Source organism: Microtus pennsylvanicus, chromosome 14 (assembly GCF_037038515.1).
Source record: "Microtus pennsylvanicus isolate mMicPen1 chromosome 14, mMicPen1.hap1, whole genome shotgun sequence".
In the NCBI taxonomy this organism is placed as follows: Eukaryota; Metazoa; Chordata; class Mammalia; order Rodentia; family Cricetidae; genus Microtus; species Microtus pennsylvanicus.
In genome coordinates, this window is record NC_134592.1 from 64,353,881 (window position 1) to 64,374,116 (window position 20,236).

General features: G+C 40.9%; 1 protein-coding gene across 43 annotated transcripts in view; it reads right to left on the reverse strand.

The window, feature by feature from the left end:
* The window catches only part of Nrcam (neuronal cell adhesion molecule), a 267,755-nt gene that overhangs the window by 78,646 nt on the left and 168,873 nt on the right, over positions 1-20,236 (reverse strand). The window lies entirely within an intron of this gene.

Here is a 20,236-nt window from a genome sequence, read left to right on the forward strand (position 1 = left end):
TGTAACTATTCTCTAGATGATTTCTTTCTGTTTTTCTTTGTTAGTCCTTCAGTGTGCCTTGAAGTCCCCCACCCCTTGTCTTATTTTATCCCATCCCTTTATTTGGAAAGCCTTATCCACCTTATTAGCTTATAAAAGTTTTATTTGCTTTTCACAAATCACTTAGGAGGTTCTTTTCGAGAAACGTCAGCTGATCGTCCAGACTAGAAAACATCCAAGCATCACCTCTGAATTCCTGAAATTTCTCTTGGTATACATACTGTTCATGTATATATGCATGCATACATGCATGCATGTTCGTATGTAACATGATCTCTGCGCCTGGGAGGCTGACACAGGAGGATTGGTGGGAGTTCAAGGCCATCCTGAGCTACACAGTAGTTCCAAGTTCATCATGGAGCTACAAGTGATACCTTTGTCTCAAAGCAAATGAAACCATAAATAAATAAATAAATAAATAAATAAATAAATAAATGGCTTTGTGGGCTGTGTTTCTCTCGTATTACTGTGCTGTCAGACGCTGCACTGAAAACCTGATTTCAGCCAGATAGAAAAATATCTGTCCCGCCTGGAAAGAGAGCTTGAATGTGTCTTCTCAGGAAGCAAAGGCACCCATGAACATGTCTTTTGGGTGGGTAAAAGGGAACAGTACCATTATAACCTAAGGTAGCTACTACAGGTTTCATTAGTGAATTATGTGTGGAACTCTTATTATTTAAGTCGTCGTGTATTTTCACCATATTCATCTTTTCTACCAGACTCCTGCAGGCTGGAGACTGACTCTCCACTACACACTACTGCATCTCAGCAGCCTGCTTGGGGCATGGAAGGGAGCAGATAAATATCTGGGGTAGCAAAATGAAGGGAAGAAAGAACAAAACAAAACAAAATGGAGCCCTGAGATCATTGAACTGACTATATTCAAACAGATTGACCATGGTATAACCCGAACTATTTTTATCCTATAATGTGCAGTTTACAGACCAGAATCTAATCATCATAGATAAATCAATTGTAATATTGGCTCAGCACATGAGATGAAGCACAGACATATGAAAAAAAATGGAACAATGTGGATAATGTGTGTTTGGCTAGCAACAGAATTCTGATTTAAACTTGGCAGAACAGGTACACAGAAAAAACAGCTAACTTTAGACATTCTGCTCATAAAATTATTACCTTGTGACACCAACATTCATACTATGTGGTTTAAGATGCAGAACGTTTGTCTTTTATTCCATAATAAGTATTCATCTCTAGGTAGCATTGAGAAGCAGGAAGAGCAGCTTGTTCAAGAATTTCTGACCTGAACTTTAAGCAACTCACATTTGTGTGCACACAGCACATGGCCACCACACAGTCACATTTTCTTAGGTCGCCTCAGCTCTGACTGCTTTGGTGCTAATTCTAATTCAGTAAAAGCATCAGGGAAAGTGAAAATAAAAGGTACAACGTGCACCAAAGCAAGCAGCTCTTACAGACAATGCATGCTGAGGAAATCCAGCAAAGCTCAGCTCTGGAGAGCACACCATTGCCTGCCTGGTTTATGAAGCGTGCAAATTAAGTTTATTAGATTTAAGCACTCAGTTCTCTAAACAGGTACTAGAAAACCCGAACACTTCCCCAAATCTATACAATATATACCACAATGCCTGTAGGATCTTAAGCGGCTATGCATACACAGTTCCTAAGTTCCTCACACCCTACATACTTTGCCTGATGTCTTAAGTGTTCATTTCCTCCCCCACTGAGAGAAAACAATGAGACAAGCTTCATATAAGATAAAGCATCATTTAGCTAGCTTTATCCTTTCAATGTATACATGAAATTAATAAGTCACATATAAAATTACGGTGCACAGGATAAAGAAAAAACTCAAGTTTTAGAAAAACAGAAAGAGTACTTACTGAAAGAGGGATGAGCAAATAAATCTTCACACTATTGGGAAGTTAGGAACGATCATACTGGAAAAAATGGTCTCTCCTCAAAGACTGGTAGTTAACTGCACCATTAGCCACAAGATCCTCTCCAGTGAATATGCTCTTAGGGCAGGACAAGGTGATGGCTCAGCCCATCCCTGACTCCTGCCGGAGAAAAATCACCCACTCCTCCTCCAAATGCCCTCACAGGTGACATGCCAGGCACTCAAGTGCAGCATTAAGTCCCCAGCACTCAATCAAACTGAAAATCAAAGACAGCGACAGAAAACTAAGCTTTCTCTCAGGAAAGGAATGCTGCAGGAAGGGCAGCTCCTGCTTGCAACCTCAGTGTTCCCGTCAATACCCCGCCAGGAGCTACGTGCCTTGTGTTCACCTTGGGAAGGAATGGCTATTCAACAGCAAGAACCACAGACCAAACGGGATTCTTCGTAATGAGATTAAAAGGAATAAAATCTCAATGTGAGATAACACCCCAGTGAAGGTTAAGGAGCGTGGTAGCTTGAAATGTTGAAGAAAGTATTTACTATTGGACAATATAAAGCCTTAGACAAGATTATTGTCAGCTCCGATATGTCAGCTTGATAATTAAGATCATCTCTGCTGTCAAAACCATCAGCAGTAAGATGAGCAGTGATGCCCATTAGTTTATAATTCTCTTAGTTCCATTAAAAGTGTATTTCACATTACGTATGGAATCTGTAAAATGGAAAACAATACAAAAAAAAAACATCTTCAATATCCTTTTCTCCACCATAGAAGAAACGTAATTCAAGCTTCCTTTACTTTTGCCTCAACTTCATAGTAAATCATGAAGCATGATTTACTATATAGTTTTAAAGAATAATCTTAAGTTTTGGCAAAAAAAATTCATGTAAAGTCCAAGAAAAGTAGCTGACCTGTGACTTCAATAAGATATCTTCATTTTTAGAAGAAAAGTAAAATCTTGTTTTTCTCCCAAATGAGAACTGCAGCTATTTTAGGTTTTCAAAGTCAGCTCTCCAGCAGGACAGGGAGGCTGAGCATCATTTGCCATTTTCTCTGCACTGCTCGTGCTTTTCCGCATCCAGCACGGGCCGGGCGTCAGTGCTGAGTGCACACAGCTGATCTATGCTGTCCAAACCAGTGAACAAATATGCCCGGGCTCCCATGATGCCCTAACTACCGCCACGGATGGAGCATCAGCAGCTGGCCTTTCTGGTTGCCCAGGATGTGGATGTGCCTCATTCCTAACTGCTCTCCAGTTTCCAACTCAGGGATGGTCACTTTTACGTTGTGATATTTTTACAGTAAGGGCTAAGCACACGAATGCTACCCCTAGCTACTCCTGTGCCTGTCAGTCACAGACTTGTATCTGAGGCCATGGAAAAAGACTAGACATAAATCCTGCACAAAGTCACAGTTACATCAAGACAACCACAGGTCACACAGAGCTAAGGTGTGGACCACAGAGACTTTAAGGATCTCTACAAACAGCATAGCAAACTGCTTGAGGCCTTAACGGGCATGTTTCTCATTTCCCTCAGTCAAAGGAATAGGACAGCAGGGATTATACAAAGAATTGGTAACGAAGATGAAACAATATTTAAGGACAGATAAACAATGACTTAGTTAGCCCTAATCCTTAGTTAGGGATTCTACAAAGAATTGGTAACTAAGATGAAACAGTATCTAAGGACAAATAAACAATGACAAGCGTTTTTAGTTAGGGCTTCTGTTGCTATGACAAAACACCATAGCCAAAAAGCAAGTTGGGAAGAAAAGAGTTTATTTGGCTTATATTTCCACAGCAGGGTTCATCATCAAAAATCAGGACAGGAACTCAAGCAGGGCAAGAACCTAGAGACGGGATCTGATGCAGAGGCCATGGAGGGGTGCTGCTTATTGGCTTGCTCCTCACGGCTTGCTCAGCCTGCTTTCTTATAGAACCCAGGACCACCAGCCAGGGATTGGATCGCCCATAATGGGCTCTCCTCCACTAGTAACTAATTAAGAAAATGCCTTACAGACGGATCTTATGGAGGCACTTCCTCAGTTAAGGTTCTGTCCATTTAGATAACTCGTTTGTACGTCAAGTTGACATAAGACTGCCAGTACAACAGGTGACAGTGTATCCTAGTAAAAGCTCAAGCCCCATATTCCTCCAAGCACTATAACTGATAATCTTCTCTGGCATATTGTAAAATGACAGAAAAAGGAAAAGCAATTCAAATATATCCATTTAACAGACGAGGGAAGAAAAATCCTAATCGTGATTGCACTGTACTGGTTATCTGCTGCAGTGATAAAATCCTCTGGCCCAAATCATCTCACAGAAAAAAAGGGTTTGTTTAGCTTATACTTCCAAATCACAATCCATCATTAAGGGAAGTCGGGGCAGCAAGTCCATGTAGGAACACGGAAGCTGGGACCAAAGATGAAAACTGCATGGCGACCTGTTCTTCCCTCCGTTCCCTGGCTCATGCTAAGTCCAGACCTACCCGCCTAGGGACGGCACCATCCACTGTGTGTTAGACTCTCCCTCACTAATCAGCAATCAAGATGATCACTTACAAACATGGCAACTGGCCATCAGATTCCAAAATACAGACGGCCTGAGATGACTTGAGGTTATGTCAATTGGCAGTTGAAGCTATACTATTAAGTGCCATCCTGTACAGGAATCCCACTTAGGTTCCTCCCTACGTGAGGATACGCTGTCTGCCTAACAATTCCCAAGTAAGTTCAAGGGCTGATGATAAGATGGCTCAGTGGGTAAAAGTGCTTTCTCTGATCCTGACAACCAGGGTTTAATTCCCCAAACCCACATGGTAGAAGGAAATAGCAGACTCCCACAAGTTGCCCTCTTGACTTTCACACGAGTCACACTGCATTCACAACCTCTCTCCCCAACACAATAACTGTAATAAAACAAATAAATAAAAATTCTAGCATTCAACATACTGGTAGGAACTCCACAATGCAGGCTGGTAGTCACCTGCTGAGGACACACAGGCAATGACAGATGAAGGACCAGACCTACAGTACAGCTGCTTCTTCTCACAAGTTCTGCTGCTTCTTTCATTTCCCTCTGCCGCATCCTGAAAGAATCCAGCCCCGCTCCTCCTTCCTCATCCAATTACTCCGCAAGCAGCCCCACAAGCAATCACAACTCCAAGTTTAGTCCTTATCCATCTTTATAGAGGGCTGATGGAGTCTATGGACGAGAATCGTCCCATGGATGCTCACAGGGCTCCGCCAAGGGTCTCTCCACACTGCTTCACACATGAATAGGGAATCCTTATAATTATACCACACGACAGCCCTGGCCTTTTAAAAGAATAACAAGGTAAGATAATAAAGACGAGGCATTTTTTTAAAGGTTGATTTTACACATGGGTAGGTAAAGGCAGAGAGATTTGAGAGTTCAAGGCCAGTGTGGACGACAAAGCAAGACCCTGACTCCAAAATAGCAACAATAACAAAAACACAGCTCTCTGTATAACAGTCATAAGGGAAAAAAACATCAACTAAGTAAGACAAAATAGTGAGCAATCAGTTCAGTCTTGCCATCAGGAAGTAGTTATTAGTACCATGTTTCACCAATACTTTAAAAGTTATTTCACATCTCAATGGGAAAAAAAACCCAATATCTTAAAATGTTTTATATTTAGAAAATTACATAACACTTTTAAGACATGAAGTTAGATCATCAAAACTACCAGACTTTTGGTAAAATCTAGTTATTTATCATACATGATATCCTATAGACATCAACTATTTCACTTAGCACAGCAATGACAGAAAAATAAATAACATACTAGGAGCCAATGCTGTGTATGAGAGATTCAGTACAAAGCACAAGACAGGGTTAATTTAGAAAGTCTGCATATGCCAGGCCAGTGGCAACTGGAGCAAGGAGCGCACCTGTTCCACACTAGTCTAGTCAGGTATCCGACTGGCACTGTTCGGGTTCCTTCTGGGTGAGAACATTGACTGCAGAAGCCAAGGTCGCTGGAGTAGGAGAGAAAAAGAAGTTGTTCTTGGGAAAAAGGAAAGACATACCCTCTTTATCCCACCTCGAATCCAGTCACAGCAGCTAAATCGAAGAGAGGAGACTACTCCATTCTCAATGTCCGACACTTAGTCTCCTATAACGAACCCTCCCACCCTGCCACCCAGGCCTGACCCAGGCTAAAAGAATCAGAGTGGGTGTCTGAACAAAGGCAGGCAGGCTGTACAAAGGCTGGGAGATGACTGGTGACTTGGAGGGGAATTAAGAGTGACCAGCTAAATGCTAACAATGCCCTTCTGGAGGATGGGTGAGTATGAGACAGGAAGAGAGAGTGGGACAGTAGTTTGGAGCAAGATCAAAGGTCGAAGGTCAAACACAGCAGCATGAACAGCCATGAGTCAGCAGAGGACAGATGAGGTATTAAAAGTGGAATGAAGGTAGGGTCGGCCAAGATCTGCAGGAGCAGAAACAGATTGTTGTGACCATGGCATTGACAGAACATTTGGTCGATGATAAGCACCTGCCACCCTTACGTGGCTGCAAATAACCAGGCTAAATGTCCTGGTATCCCCAACAATGTTCTAGCTCTCTGGAAGTTTGGGAGAAATTTCCTGTGATTAAGATGCCTTCTCTCCTCCATCCCTGTATCTTACAATAGACATGAAAAGTAGATAGAAGGTTATATAAAGGGCCCCCAGGAAGTACACCTTCCAGTTATCTCTACTCTTAAGTAGTCCCCTCTTGCAGTGACTCTGGGTTTGGCCATATGATATGCTTGGCATTGAAATTCTGCCAAGTATCCTACAAGCAGGAGTGTGTTGAACCTGATCTCTCTGGGAAATATAAGCTAAATTAATGATGATGGATAGCCCACAGAAGGAGATCTTGGGAGGAGAAAAAAAAATCATTGGAAGCTTTCTGGCCCCAGCTGAAAGAAGAGCCAGCGATATGTTAAACCACATTCAACCCCTGCCAACCCATCGAATCACAGGAAGTGGATTGTGAAGTGGTCTGTTGTGCAACCACAGATATTGTCAGCAATGGATGAAGACAAGTTGAGATTTCTTGCAACCAGAAAGGTACCAACCGAAGCACAGAAGGAGTTCTGACAAGCCAAACGCACTGGTGTCTTTCCAAGACTATAGCTGTAAACCCAGGAATTCAAAGTGAGCAAACTGTCTTCCAACAGATGTTCCCCTTGGACGTGACCTATTGTTTTGGATTTTTAGAAGCTGTTGTTCTATAGACATATATTAGTGCATCCAAAAGGTATATACTAGGGTTCTGTTTCTTACACAATCAATACTTCCCAATAAGCAAAAGACAGTTAATAATGACAGTTTCCTAGAGGTTTCTTTATACTAAAGTGATTGTAGAGTATGCCTAAGGGCATTACATCAATTTATTCCTAATGCAGAAAAGCAAAAGCAAGACTAGAAAACAGGGTGACGGACGGACGTCAGTGCTGCTGAGCCCTCTTCCTATTTTCCTGTCTCCAGCGACCACATCAGCACCCTCACGGTGCTCAACCAGGCTCTAGCAGTCTCATCCTCTCAACAATAGTGCAGAAGAAGGGGGTGTGGAGGAAAGGAAAATGGCCAAGCCATTGAAACAGGCCTGTACTTTCACCACAGGGTCCATTTGCCAACTGATTTCCTCTATATAACACAAAAGAGGAAAAGTTCCATTTTTCAAAGGAAATTAGGAACCTGCTCTAATAGCAAAGTAAAAAAAAATCAATTTACTTCTGAATACTTCTGAATATTATACCAGTGTCGAGAGTGAGGTATTTAGAAACATTCATGATGACTGAAACACCTTGTGGCCCGGTTTATCTTCCTGTCAACTGCAATTTCTGTGTCTACCACCGAAAAGGTGTAAGGGTCAGATGTAGCTAATCAAAAACTTAACAAAAATGATGACATTAGCATTATTATTGCTCCTTATTGTACCTCGTCTTTTAGTCAAGCAAATAACATGTGGCAAAATGACAGCTGTTCAATAATACAAAAAGCATTTTGGAGTGTTTGCCAAGTTGGTCTCTTTGAAAAAACAATTTTTTTTTAAAAATGTCACATCTCTAAGATAAGCCTTGCGACTCTTGCTGGAATAAAATGAGTGGTTTAAGACAAGGATGTGGTGCCCAGTTCAGCATCTCAAAATGTGTGTCTTTCCGAACAGTGCAAAGTAGGGAGGAGAATGGGCAGGGAGCAAAGTAACCATAAAAGTCAACCTAGCATCTTGGTGCATAACACATTGTAAGTTATATCTATCTTGTAATACAGTCCAGTGAGTGCATGTGGTCCAGCCTCACTGACGGGCTCACTTTGTGATGCAAACATCTCAACAGTGGCCTCCAGAGTGCCCAAGGCTTACCCTTCCTCTACTCAGAAGCAACAGACGTTCACACATGCACATGCCCCTCCTCTTCTCTCTCTCTCTCTCTCTCTCTCTCTCTCTCTCTCTCTCTCTCTCTCTCTCTCTCTGTGTGTGTGTGTGTGTGTGTGTGTGTGTGTGTGTGGTATTTTGGCTGCCTTTGATTGACCAGATATAGTCATATTTCAGTGACTCCAAGCTTAGAGAGTCAGGAAAACATCAGGGGACAATGAGGGGAATTTAGTAGGCACTACCGTTCCTGTCACAGAGAGCAGGCTCTATTTTTTGTCAACCAGAACTACTTTAAGAAAGAATCTTAGACGTAATATTCTGCAGGACTATCATCTAGTTGCTCTGTCTCAGTGTATCGGAGTCGGAGAGCAGAAAACTTGAGTGACCCAGGCTGACTGACAAGTGGGTGCTGGCTGCCTCAAGACACCTCCTCTGTCTCCTTTCAAGCTGCATTTCTGATTTTTTTTCCTATAATTTTTCCTTTCCTTAAACATGGAGGAGAAGCCCCAGATTTACCAAAATCCAACAGACATCATTCTTACCACACCACAGGCTTTTGTAATTCTCTCAGCAACAATCCAAGATAAATTGCACCAACATACCCAAGCCGTGCATAATCACAACAGAACCATGAAAGTGAAGAATGAAGACTGACAAGACATGAAGAATTGCATTTCCCCCTTGTTATCAGTGTCGGGAAACTGTATTAACATAAACCCCAGAGCTGGGAGCTGCTCACTGCAACCAGAGACTATTCTACATAAAGGACAAATCTCTGTTTCTAGGTAATATGTCTTGAGTACTACAAAGGATTTATCAGTAGGACAGGGAAGCAATACATGAAATATTTAACTCCTGGTCCATTTCATTTTTTTCAAACAGGCCATGTGAAAATCAGAATACACATATATTTTAAAAAAACAAATCAATGAGTAATCATTTGCTTGCAAGGAAATTTATCAAATTTATCCCCCCAAAGAGAATTTGTACCCTGAACATTTAGATACAATTCACTTTCCAGGAAGATCAGTATTAGGAGGCCATGTTCTCTGCAGAACATAAGCTTATAAAAGCACGCATGTTGGAAACTACATCTTCTGTAATATGAGAGTTCATCAATCCAACATTTGACTGAGCTTTGGAATAGTCTGCTGTCTGTGCTGTAAGGCTGACCTCCCAGGAACCCCTCTTCCTGAGACCGTCTACACAGGCTCCTAGAAAGTGTATTCCACTGCAAAACTGTGAAGCAGCATTCAGAGAGCAAGGAAAGAGTTAGCACCTGGAAGAAAATGTTCTAGGTCCAACTCTCCAATGAAAGACTCAAGACAGAAGAGCTTTATGGTTGCATCCAAGTTGACGGACAACATTAAGCCTACTGTCTCTCTGGGTGTCTCCAGTTCGAATTTTTATATAATAATAATGTTTGTGGGTATAATGAGCACTGGTATTCTAAAATTAAGTATATTTATCCTTCCAGAGGTGAGGGAGAAGGGAGAATGAGAAGAAAAGAGCAGATAGGAAAATAAAAGCAAAGCTCACGTTTCAGATGTAATACACATCAAATTATACTATTATTTTTACTCTTTTCATCTAGAAGTTGTGGCAATATACATAAAAAACTGAATTGAAAATTCAAAATTACTAAAATATTTTCTTTATGCATACTCAAGTGGTATCCAAAGGTTTCAGTGAAAAGATTTGCTTAGAATACCTTTGAGAAGGGCTTCAGAATGGGGTAATGCTAAGGTCTCCCCATGTTCTCAGGTTCCTAACAATGGGAGTCTAAGCGGTTACAGTGTCAGCACAGCCAAAGGAACCAGCTCTAAGAGTCACAGCCACTGAGATGCCATAGGAGATGGAGAAAACAAATACAAAATCAAAAGACAAAACAAAACAAAACAAAAAACCCATAAGACCAGAAACTGAGAAAATTAAGTTGAATATCATATTCCTTGAGACAGCTGTTTATTGCATCTGGGCACAGAAGGGATGGAGAAATGGGTATCAGGCATATGTCAGGCTCCCCACAAAGAGAGAAGTGCAGAGACTAGGATACACCAGTCCAGGCCAAATTCTGAAATAGGCAGGTGGGTCTGGGGCTCTCAACAAAGGTACTAGTTTCTGCATCTGCACACTGCTCATTGGATTTGTGTGCACTGGAGCCAGAAAGAAAGGCCATACCTGGAAGAGAAAGCAACCCCAACTCCCAGAAGAGCATTCTACTGCATCTGAAAATTTGAAGGCTCAATAAAGAACGAAATTCTGATAGGGCGCAGCAAGACTAAGAATGAGGTTTGAAACCAAGAAACAGGGAAAACAGAAGCTGGAAACATCGCTAAAAACTACAGAGACCTGCATGCAGTTTTCACGGGACATCTGGTCTAGTAACTTCTCAGGAATGTCAGAGGAAAAGAACTACAATCCTGTCCTTGCCCGTCAGTGGGCTCAGGATGAAGAGTAAGTATCCCAGGTCATGCCTCTGTAGGATGAAGCAGAATCTTAACTCATCTAATTAGTTTGTCTGGCTGAGGAAGGTTTTCAAAGTTAGATTTCTGTCTCCGTTGAGAACATTAAGAAAGTATTCTTATATTAATGCTTATTTAGGCATTAATTAATGGTCTCTAACTCTCCTGATAAGCCTCAAGAGAAGCAACTATTTGTCCTATTAGAAAGCATAATATACTGTAGGGACAGTCCCAGCAGATTGGTTAATACTATATAGGATTTCAGTGGTAGTTTCTGATTTGTATCAAAGATGCTTATATGAACAGGTTACATAGGTTCCCAGTTTATCTACATATTTAACTAATTCGAGAGATCCTAGTTCTTATGTATAGAACTTAAAATTAGATATAAGATATCAGACAGACAAACAAGAACTAAAACAAATAAGATGAAGTTTTGTGTTAAGAGCCTGGCTTTGGATGGGAACAAGTTACTCTGTAGCATTTTTGTGGCTTGTGTTCAATGGGACATCGTAAATAGTATTAACCTCTACCATAGTTGATAAAATGCCTTTTTATTTAAATTTTTTTAATTTTACACACTAGCCCTGGTTCCCCCTCCCTTCCCTTCTCTCACCCTCCTATCTCCTCCCATCATACCTCCTACCCTACCTCATCAAAGAAGGTAAGGCCTCCCTTAGGGATAAAAATTTTAACTGGAGGGCAAGTTTCTAAACCTAGGGGAAAAGCGCATCTACATACAGAGGCGGAGGAGCAGAGATGACGGGGCGGCTGGGACATTTCTAAGATGGCTATGCACCACAGCATCAGAACAACATCGAAGTGTAGTAGGAGTTCTTTGTGAAACGTTTTATTAACAACCTGCAATCCATACCCATCAAGTTTCTGATGGCAGGATTCCCGGGTTCTTTTGTCATAATCCAATACCTCCAAAATATTCTGTTCTGGGCTTGGCATGAGAAGGAAGCATAGTGCAAATTGGTATACTGAATGGCCGACCCCTTGCAGAAAGAGCTCAATATTACAGGAGCACGAAGCTGGTGTCCAGTTCTGCTTAAGAAAGGTGGACTTGGAGAGCCTGAAACAGTAACAAGATTGCCCTGGCAAGGAGGTGGGTCACTATGAGTAGCCACGGTTTCCACAGAAGCCCACAGTCTGCCTCCAACATGTATTCAGACGCAAATGACAGAAGGTAGAAAAACAGGAAAGTGATGTTGAATGGGGCCTTGCTGTGAGGGAACGAAATTGCTGGATTAATGAGTTTTGATTTAATTATGGTATTAGATGAATTTCAAAGCACAAAGCTCAGCATGGTGAGGTAAGTGCTTTGCTTTTGGAAGGAGCATGCAGGGTGGGCTAGGCAAGACATTTTTGAGGGCTCAATGAAATTGAGCTTGCTCATCTGGGAATCAATTCTGTACAAATCAATGACTGCCCTAGGCTAGGGGTGGCTGACAGGGGACTGATGGCAAGTGGAGAGGAGGGAATAATTTTTAGGTGCTCAGCAGCAGTGCTGACATCAGGCTTCTGGGGACCAGTCACAAAGGTTTAAAATTACAGGATTATGCCCAGCTTTGAGCCGCCAATCTTTACCATAGCCATGTACCCATAAGCTAACAGCGACTGCCAATTCTCTTGTTGAGACACTACTTTAGTGAACAATGCACAATAATTATTTTATCCTTGACATAAAATATAAGAAACAGCTCTGCCACTCTGATTAGGTCAATTTCTTAGCTATCATACATTTGGAAAAGAAAATTATCATTGGAATGCCATTAAAATAAAAAAATCAAATCCTCAAAAGATATCATTAAGAAAATGTAAAGATATATCACAGTCCAAGAGGAAGAATATTTACAAGTCACATATCTACTAGTAACATATTTATGACATATGGAAAGACATTTACAACTAAAAATTGGGAAATACAGGGCAAAGGATGTTTGAGTAATTTGACATTTCTCTGTATAAGATGAACACATGTCGAATAGCACATGAGAGGCATATTCAGCATCACTTACCGCTGAGGAAATGTAATTAGCAGCATAGTGTGCTAACAGTACATACGAACAGCCGTATGAGAACACACCTGGTGATGTTTAGGATCAGGGAAAATCTTAGGAAGCTGGAATCCTCACACATTCTTACAGGAATGGAAAAAGAAAGCCTGAAATTTTCCAAAAATTTAAGATTTATGTTCCACTTAACCCAGACATTCCAGTCCCAGGAATATTACCTAAGAATTGTGAAAATAGGATCTGGAGATGCAGCTCACCCAAAAGAGCCCTGGTTGTGTTTGCAGAGGACCTGGATTCAGTTCCCTACACCTACATGGTGCCTCACAACCCTTTGTAACTTAGTCCCAGGGAATCTGACACCCTCTTCTGGCCTCCACAGACACCTGGCCTGTATGTGATACATATACATACATGCAGGCAAAACACTCCTACATAAGACACAAATAAGTAATTTTTTAAAAACATGAAAACATATAGCCACACAAAACATATAGGGATATTACATCAAATTATTGGTAGTGATCAAAAATTAGAAAAGTATCCAACTATCGATCAACTGCTAAACAAAATGAAGTATATCCCCATAGCAGAGTGCCGCTCAACATAAGGAAGAATGAGCTCCAGATACATGCATGGCACACACCATGGGCAAAGACCACGCATATATCTAAAAGAAGTCCAATTACAAAGGAACCCTTACACGAGGCTTTGAGAATAATGAATACATAAAATGAAACAATTTAATGGCTTCCTGGAGCAAGAATAAAAAGGAAGTTATTGAGTCTCAATAACTTTAAATAAACCACTTTCAAATCTCTCTTATGACTCCTTTTTTTTGAGCCATAGCAGAAAGGTCTCATCTCCTCACAAGTTTGAATATCTTCACATAGCTGTTCAATAGCCTGAACAATAGCCTCACCTTTTCCCTCATAATGAACTCCTTCGTTCAGCGTCATGGTACTGGTGGATATATATTCTGACGGATATATTTTTACTCTGGTGCTAGAGATTAAACCTGAGGTCTTGTATACGTCAGGTCTATCAACTGAACTATGTCCTCGGCTCTTAGAATACAGTCAGCACTTAAACCAGCATAACCCAGTTGTGCAGCTGAGTTAGTGTTTTGGGGCTGGTAGATAGCTACATCCCTATTTCATCCCAAGGCAGACAGTTCTAAGAGCATTGCGAACCTCTCACTGGTCCCTAGGGCTCAAGGAGCAAATGCATCCTTTTGTTGGCTCTCTTTCATCTTCTGTTCCACTTCTCTGCTCCCCATTTCTCTTCCTGAACTCCTATTTCCAACTGTGGGTGAATGAAGCTTGGTCTGTGGCTCAGTCCTTAGGAGACTCTATGTTAAGATCAATGGGTTGTAGTATTGGATTATATTAGCAAAATTTATCCTGTAATTAAATTATAACCCATATTATGTTCTACCCATGACTGAGCTTGTCATCCATATTCAAAGCCTCCTCAACTACAGTGATTCATCTCTTATTTCCCAGACAAAAGAAGGAACAGGAAAGAAGCAGAGATCCTCTGAGCATTTCTTACATCCCTAACTTTACTTGAGTTTTCTAAAACAAGACTATAAAGGTGTATACATGAAGAAGTAGTTTCAGAGGGGTAAAAGACAGGCTAAGTTTACTCAACCAAGATGACAAAGCAAGAATTAAACCAGATATGAGCCCAGTACTGTGGTTCAAAGACCTTGATCCTCTGTGAAGAGTCAACAATTCCTGATTACTACAGCCGTAAATATTCTTTCTTCCCCAGCACAAGGACAAAAATAACACTAACTCCAAAAGTTGGAATGAAAGGAATCCTTGGCCACCAACTACACACACTGGCCTCTTCACTAACAGGTGCCAAGTGACAGAGGAGCCTGTAGTAGTGGACTGCCCCACTCTGACCTTCTTCATCAGGCAGTGTGGAAACGGGGCCCATCTACTTCCTGCCAACACCATCTGGCAGGTGCTGGCTTTTCCCAGTCAGCCATGAACTAGGCTGTGTAATTGCATCAAATCATGGGGTACTTCTCTCCAGCTCTTACTCCTGTCCCAAGCACAACTGTCACATAAAAACCACTTTGGAAGCTAGAAGTCATCTGTCTGACCCACTCCACAGAGCTTGGCTCACAGACCTACTGAACGACAAAATCATCAAAGCTCATTTCCACGCTGGGTGGATGCCAGCAGTAAGAGACACATGCCGAACAGCTAAAGGTGACCTGGGCCAAGGCTCATGATACCCCAGCAGTCTGAAGAGCTCCTGAATTTTATTTACCTTAGGATAAACCAGATCTTCCCACATTTACTTAGTGTTTCCACTTTGTACTGTTTACTATTTTTAAGGCATGCTATTACATTACTACTACACTAATCACAGTGCCTATGAAAATTCACGGCTTACAACCTTCTTTTCTGTTTCTTATATAGCATTATACTATTTCCTTACTAATTGCGGTAGGATTATTTACAAGCTAAGTTACACTTTTTCTTGGTTTAGTAAAAAGTACAGTTAGGACTCACAGGAAATGCACAAGGACCTAAATGGCATTGCATCTAATCAACAATCAGAGTCATTCTACATTTAATTGAAATAATTGTCCTAATAAAATCACAACCTTGTAGCTACATGGACTTAAGCATATTAGTGAAAATCCCAGAGTTACCAATATACGTTGGTATCACCTTAAGGAAAGAAATCAAAGCATTTCCCTTGGAGCAGTTTAGCCAAGAGGGAGCCTGAGTTTGAATTCTCTACTTCCTCCCCCTCCCCCGAGCATCTCCCATCTCTGTGTAATGTTCAATTTCTGGCCTGTTACCTGTGGGTTGTATGTCTGAATCTGTATCCCTATGTCTTACTGATATGTCTAGATACCTTATCTTGCCTTTGCCTGCCCCCATGTCTTTAACAAAGGGCTTTGCTCCATCCTTATTAGACAGAAAGCACCACATAGAGGAAAGGATGGAGACATCTTCCAGAAACCTTCAAAAGAGTTTTACAAGGGATTGGGCCACTGCTTCCAACTGATAGCAAAGACTGCTGTAAATACCACTGCAAACAAACTTACAAACATATATCCACAAAGCTTCTAACATTTATGGCGATTATTTATCACTTTTGACCAGTGTGCTATTTTCAGCAAAGCATTATCATAACACATAGAAACACGATATCATAGCATACATGCATTGCTTTCTGGGTCAGAGGTATAGAAGAGTGTGTAACTTAAAATTAAAGGTATGTGTTAGAACAGGTTGTGAAATTGATTATACGGGAAATCCAAGGCAAGTAAGGTTGGCTGTTATATTGTTCTCTGAAAGACAGGTGGAACAGGCTGAGTACAAAGTAGGAGAGCAGTCTGCAGTGACCTCAAGGTGTTTATTAGCTTGGGTTGTTGAGATCCAGCAAAAGTTCCAGTCTCTTAGAATATCAGAGATATTTTTATAATATTGCATAATCACATTAGCAAATTTGATTTTAGAACATAGTCATTTTCATATTGACTGATAAGGTTTTTAACTAAAGCTGGCACTGAATATTTATGCTAGTGGCAACTTATTGTTTCTTAACAGTTTTCTTGGTAGTTGGAGTTAAAATTAAAATCCTTTTTTGTTCTGATACTGAAAATGTTACCCTATTCCCTTGAGTTGTGATGTACCCAGAAACCATCCAACTGGCTTCCATCCTTACTAGTTGAGTCAACCCCTCACTGGATTTCTAGGTTTCTAATTCTGTGGGGTTTGAGGAGAATAAAAAACTTACCTATTTCAGGGCATCACTTATTAAATACATAATAATCTCATCACCACTTCTTCCTTCAATAAAATGTGAACAATGAAGGCTCTTACTTGACAGGTTATTGAACACTGACCTTACAGTCCCTCAAGAGGAACTGAGACATCTGTGTCTGAAGCTCTAACAGATGCTCTTAGGGACAAAAGTGATAACCATGTACCCTCTAGTTGCTGAGAACTGCCATGGGGTATAGATTAGTTGACAACTAGTATTTAATAAGTCAACCCACCAGACACACAACTCCCAAGCTCCACTTGGCAAAACAATAGGGGTTACTGACTGTAAATAACCCGTTGCTCCTGTCTGTAATTTCTCTCATGTGCTACTTTGTTTCTTCCCTAAGAATAGCTGTAGGTGTATTCCCACTGCCTGTGTGTTTATCTCATGAAAATATTCTCTCTTTGGGGCACACATATAACTGAGGATGGTCAGGAAGATGATTTCTGATTAATTTGTATAATTCTGATAAATAAAAATAATACTAGGATATTTTACATGCCTCAGACTGACTTAGGATCCTCAGTCACAAATACAGCCTTTTACCCGGACAGCTAATTTTAGACTTCAGGACAAGTTTAACGCAGGTTGGTTTCCCCACAGAGAATAATAACTGGTTGGTCCTAAAGATAAAGACACGAGGTCATTTTCCCAAGAGTGAGAGTATGAGCAAGGAATTCAAGACCATGAGGGGTCATCCACTGAGACAGTTTGCTTGAGCTAATGGTAGCTCACCAACTTCAACTGGACTGGGAGTGAACGAGCATGGGAACAACCAAGCTCCTTTGAAGGGAGTTGATGGTTGGGACAGACTGAGGGGCCACTGATAGTGACACTGGGATTTGTCTCTACTGCATGTACCGGCATGCAGTAGGATCCTATTCCCTATGAATGCATGGCCCTCTCTTAGGATTGGAGGGGGTGGAAGGGTCTGTGTAGGGAGAGGGAGGAGAGTGGGAGGAGGGGAGGGAGTGGGAATTTGGGAAAAAAGTTTAAATAAATAAAAAATAAAATAAATTTAAAAAAATAAAATGTATACTTTGTAAAGCCATAAAAATATCCTCTTCACCCAGTGCACAAAATCTTCATGAACGGACAAATTATTACATTTCATGAGAAATACTTACTGTTCTGTTTCTTACACTACCTAATAATTAACAATTAGGCCATCTACTATCTGAAACAGCACCTTATCCATACACTATACCTCGAGCCATGTAATCTCTAAGACCACCACTGTCTTCTTGGGACCAAGTACAGAGAACAGCGAAGGAAAAGCCCTCATCTTTTCTCAATCTTTAAAGATGATTACTATCAATAGGTTCTGAGAGTCTATTATTTTACCTCTCCTATAAGCTAATAAGTTAGCCTGGTGCCAGAGAACACAGGCGTCTTGGGTCAAAGAATTTCTTACATACAGCAGCACCAGTATTTGACTATCATCTTTTCTTGCACTGGTTCCTAATGCTCCAATTCGTGTCCTGTTTAGTTTTGTTGTGAACATAACACAACGAGGAAGAAGGAACTTCAATTAAATAATTGCCTGAATCAGACTTGCCTGTGGGCATGTCTTTGAAAGCATTTTCTTGATTAATGATCCCTGATGCAGAAGCGCCAAGACCACTGAGGGTCGAGCCATCCCTAGGCTGATCAGGCTAGAGCTAAGCATGTGCAAAGGCACAGGACAGTACACACCGTTCCTCTGTGGTCTATGCTTCCGTTCCTGCCCTGGCTTTCCTCGATGATGCACTATAACATGGAAGCGAAAACAACCTTTCCTTGACAAACTTCTTCTGGTTGTGGTATTTATTACAGCTATAGAGCTACAGGCCAATTAATATTGATGTAAAGAGAGCCTGGTGATTCTTGCACATACATTACAGGATTACAGGAGAAAATTTGATACCTGGGTAACCAGAATCTTATAAGAATATTTTTATTCTTTGAGAATTTCAAAGTATTTTGATGTTATTCACACCTTCTCCTCTTAACTCCTCCCAACTACACCCCCACCTTTATATCCCTGCAACTTCATGTCCTTTGTTTATTTTTTAAAAATAATCCATTGACTCCAATTTGTGCTGCCCATATACTCCTGGATGTGGTGTCATCCACTGTTAAATGGTCTGTTTAACTTACTGGGGGCTGTACCCTTAAAGCAAACCAACTTTCCTGTTCCCAGAAGCCATCAGCGGTCAGTAGTTCCTCAATTAGGAACAGGTGCTCATGAGACTCTTGACACTCCATGCTAGAATGTTGACTTGCCTGATCTTATGTGAGCAACCACAGCTGCTGTGGGCTCACGAGTATAGTGGTCCTGTAACATCCCAAAGGCACTGCTCTTTTTTTTCATCCCAGACCTCTGGCTCTGTCATAATTTCTGCACCCCTCTTCTACAATGATCTCTGAGACTTGGGGAGGGAGTATGGCATAATGTCCCATGTTGACTGGAAACTCAACTGAGATATATTCTCTGCACTTTGAACCACTATTAGTTTGAAGCATCCACTTACACAAAAAGTGCATCTGATGTGGCTGAAGAGCTGCACTGACCTATGGGTACAGAGATAGAAATTTAGAAGGTAGGGTCTATGTCCTATGACCAATGTGTGTGTGTGGTGTCTTCAGCAATAAGAAGCAGAAACTTTTGCAGTGGGTAGTAAGTGCCCCTGCACTTTCTACAGAGGCAAACACTTTCCTCTGCCTCACAAGGCTGTTTGTTTGACAGACATCAAGGAGATCACTAAATCCTCAAAAGCAAAAATATCAGCAGGAAGTCATTAACGACTCTGCCTGTAAGATGTACAAGAAAACCACGGAGAATTTTCTCCCCAAAGTTCCTTACTTTTGTTGTTGCTGGTGGCCATGGGAAGGCACACTGCGGCTATGCAAACTGACTAGGCTCCTTCAACTGGTAACCTCACACCCTCATTGGTGGCTCTTGACTACTGGTTCAGAGAATCCCATGGTTTCCAAAAGGAATGTAAACAATGACTGACAAGACTTGTCCCCACACAAGATTACTCTGCTTTCTAAAGCATCCTAAAGCTTCACAACAAATGCTCCACATTTTACTAAGATGGTCCGGAAAACACATTTCAAAAGGAAATTGTTTTCATTTCTCATGATTTATTTGAACTGGAAGGCTGTGTTGAATCTGGTGTATTTGAGCTTTTTATAAGAGACAGAAAGATAACTATATTTACATATGATCTCAGATGGAATATTTTACAAAGAAAAGCTCATCAAAGGGAAATGCTAATTCTAGTCAAGCGGCCTTCTTTCTGCAAGTTGTTAATTCAAAGCTTGAGGGTAAAATAGGAAAAATTAGTTATTCATTATGAGATAAAGCTCGTTTCTTCCATGGTATAACACTGTGTTCCCTGGGGCAGTTATTATAGTCATACTCAGAATTTATTTCATTGAAAATATTAGCTGATTATTCAGAAATCTACACAGATAATTAAATTCTTTCTAGCTCAGACAGCTGTCCCCAGTCTTACAGAATAAATTAGTGTACATCAGGGCATTTAAAACATGCAACTTGCTTTTAGCTATTTTCGGGTTAATATTTTGAACAAGTAAATTTATTTTTCAATGTAGTTTAGTAGTAGAGTGTGTGTATAGTATGCT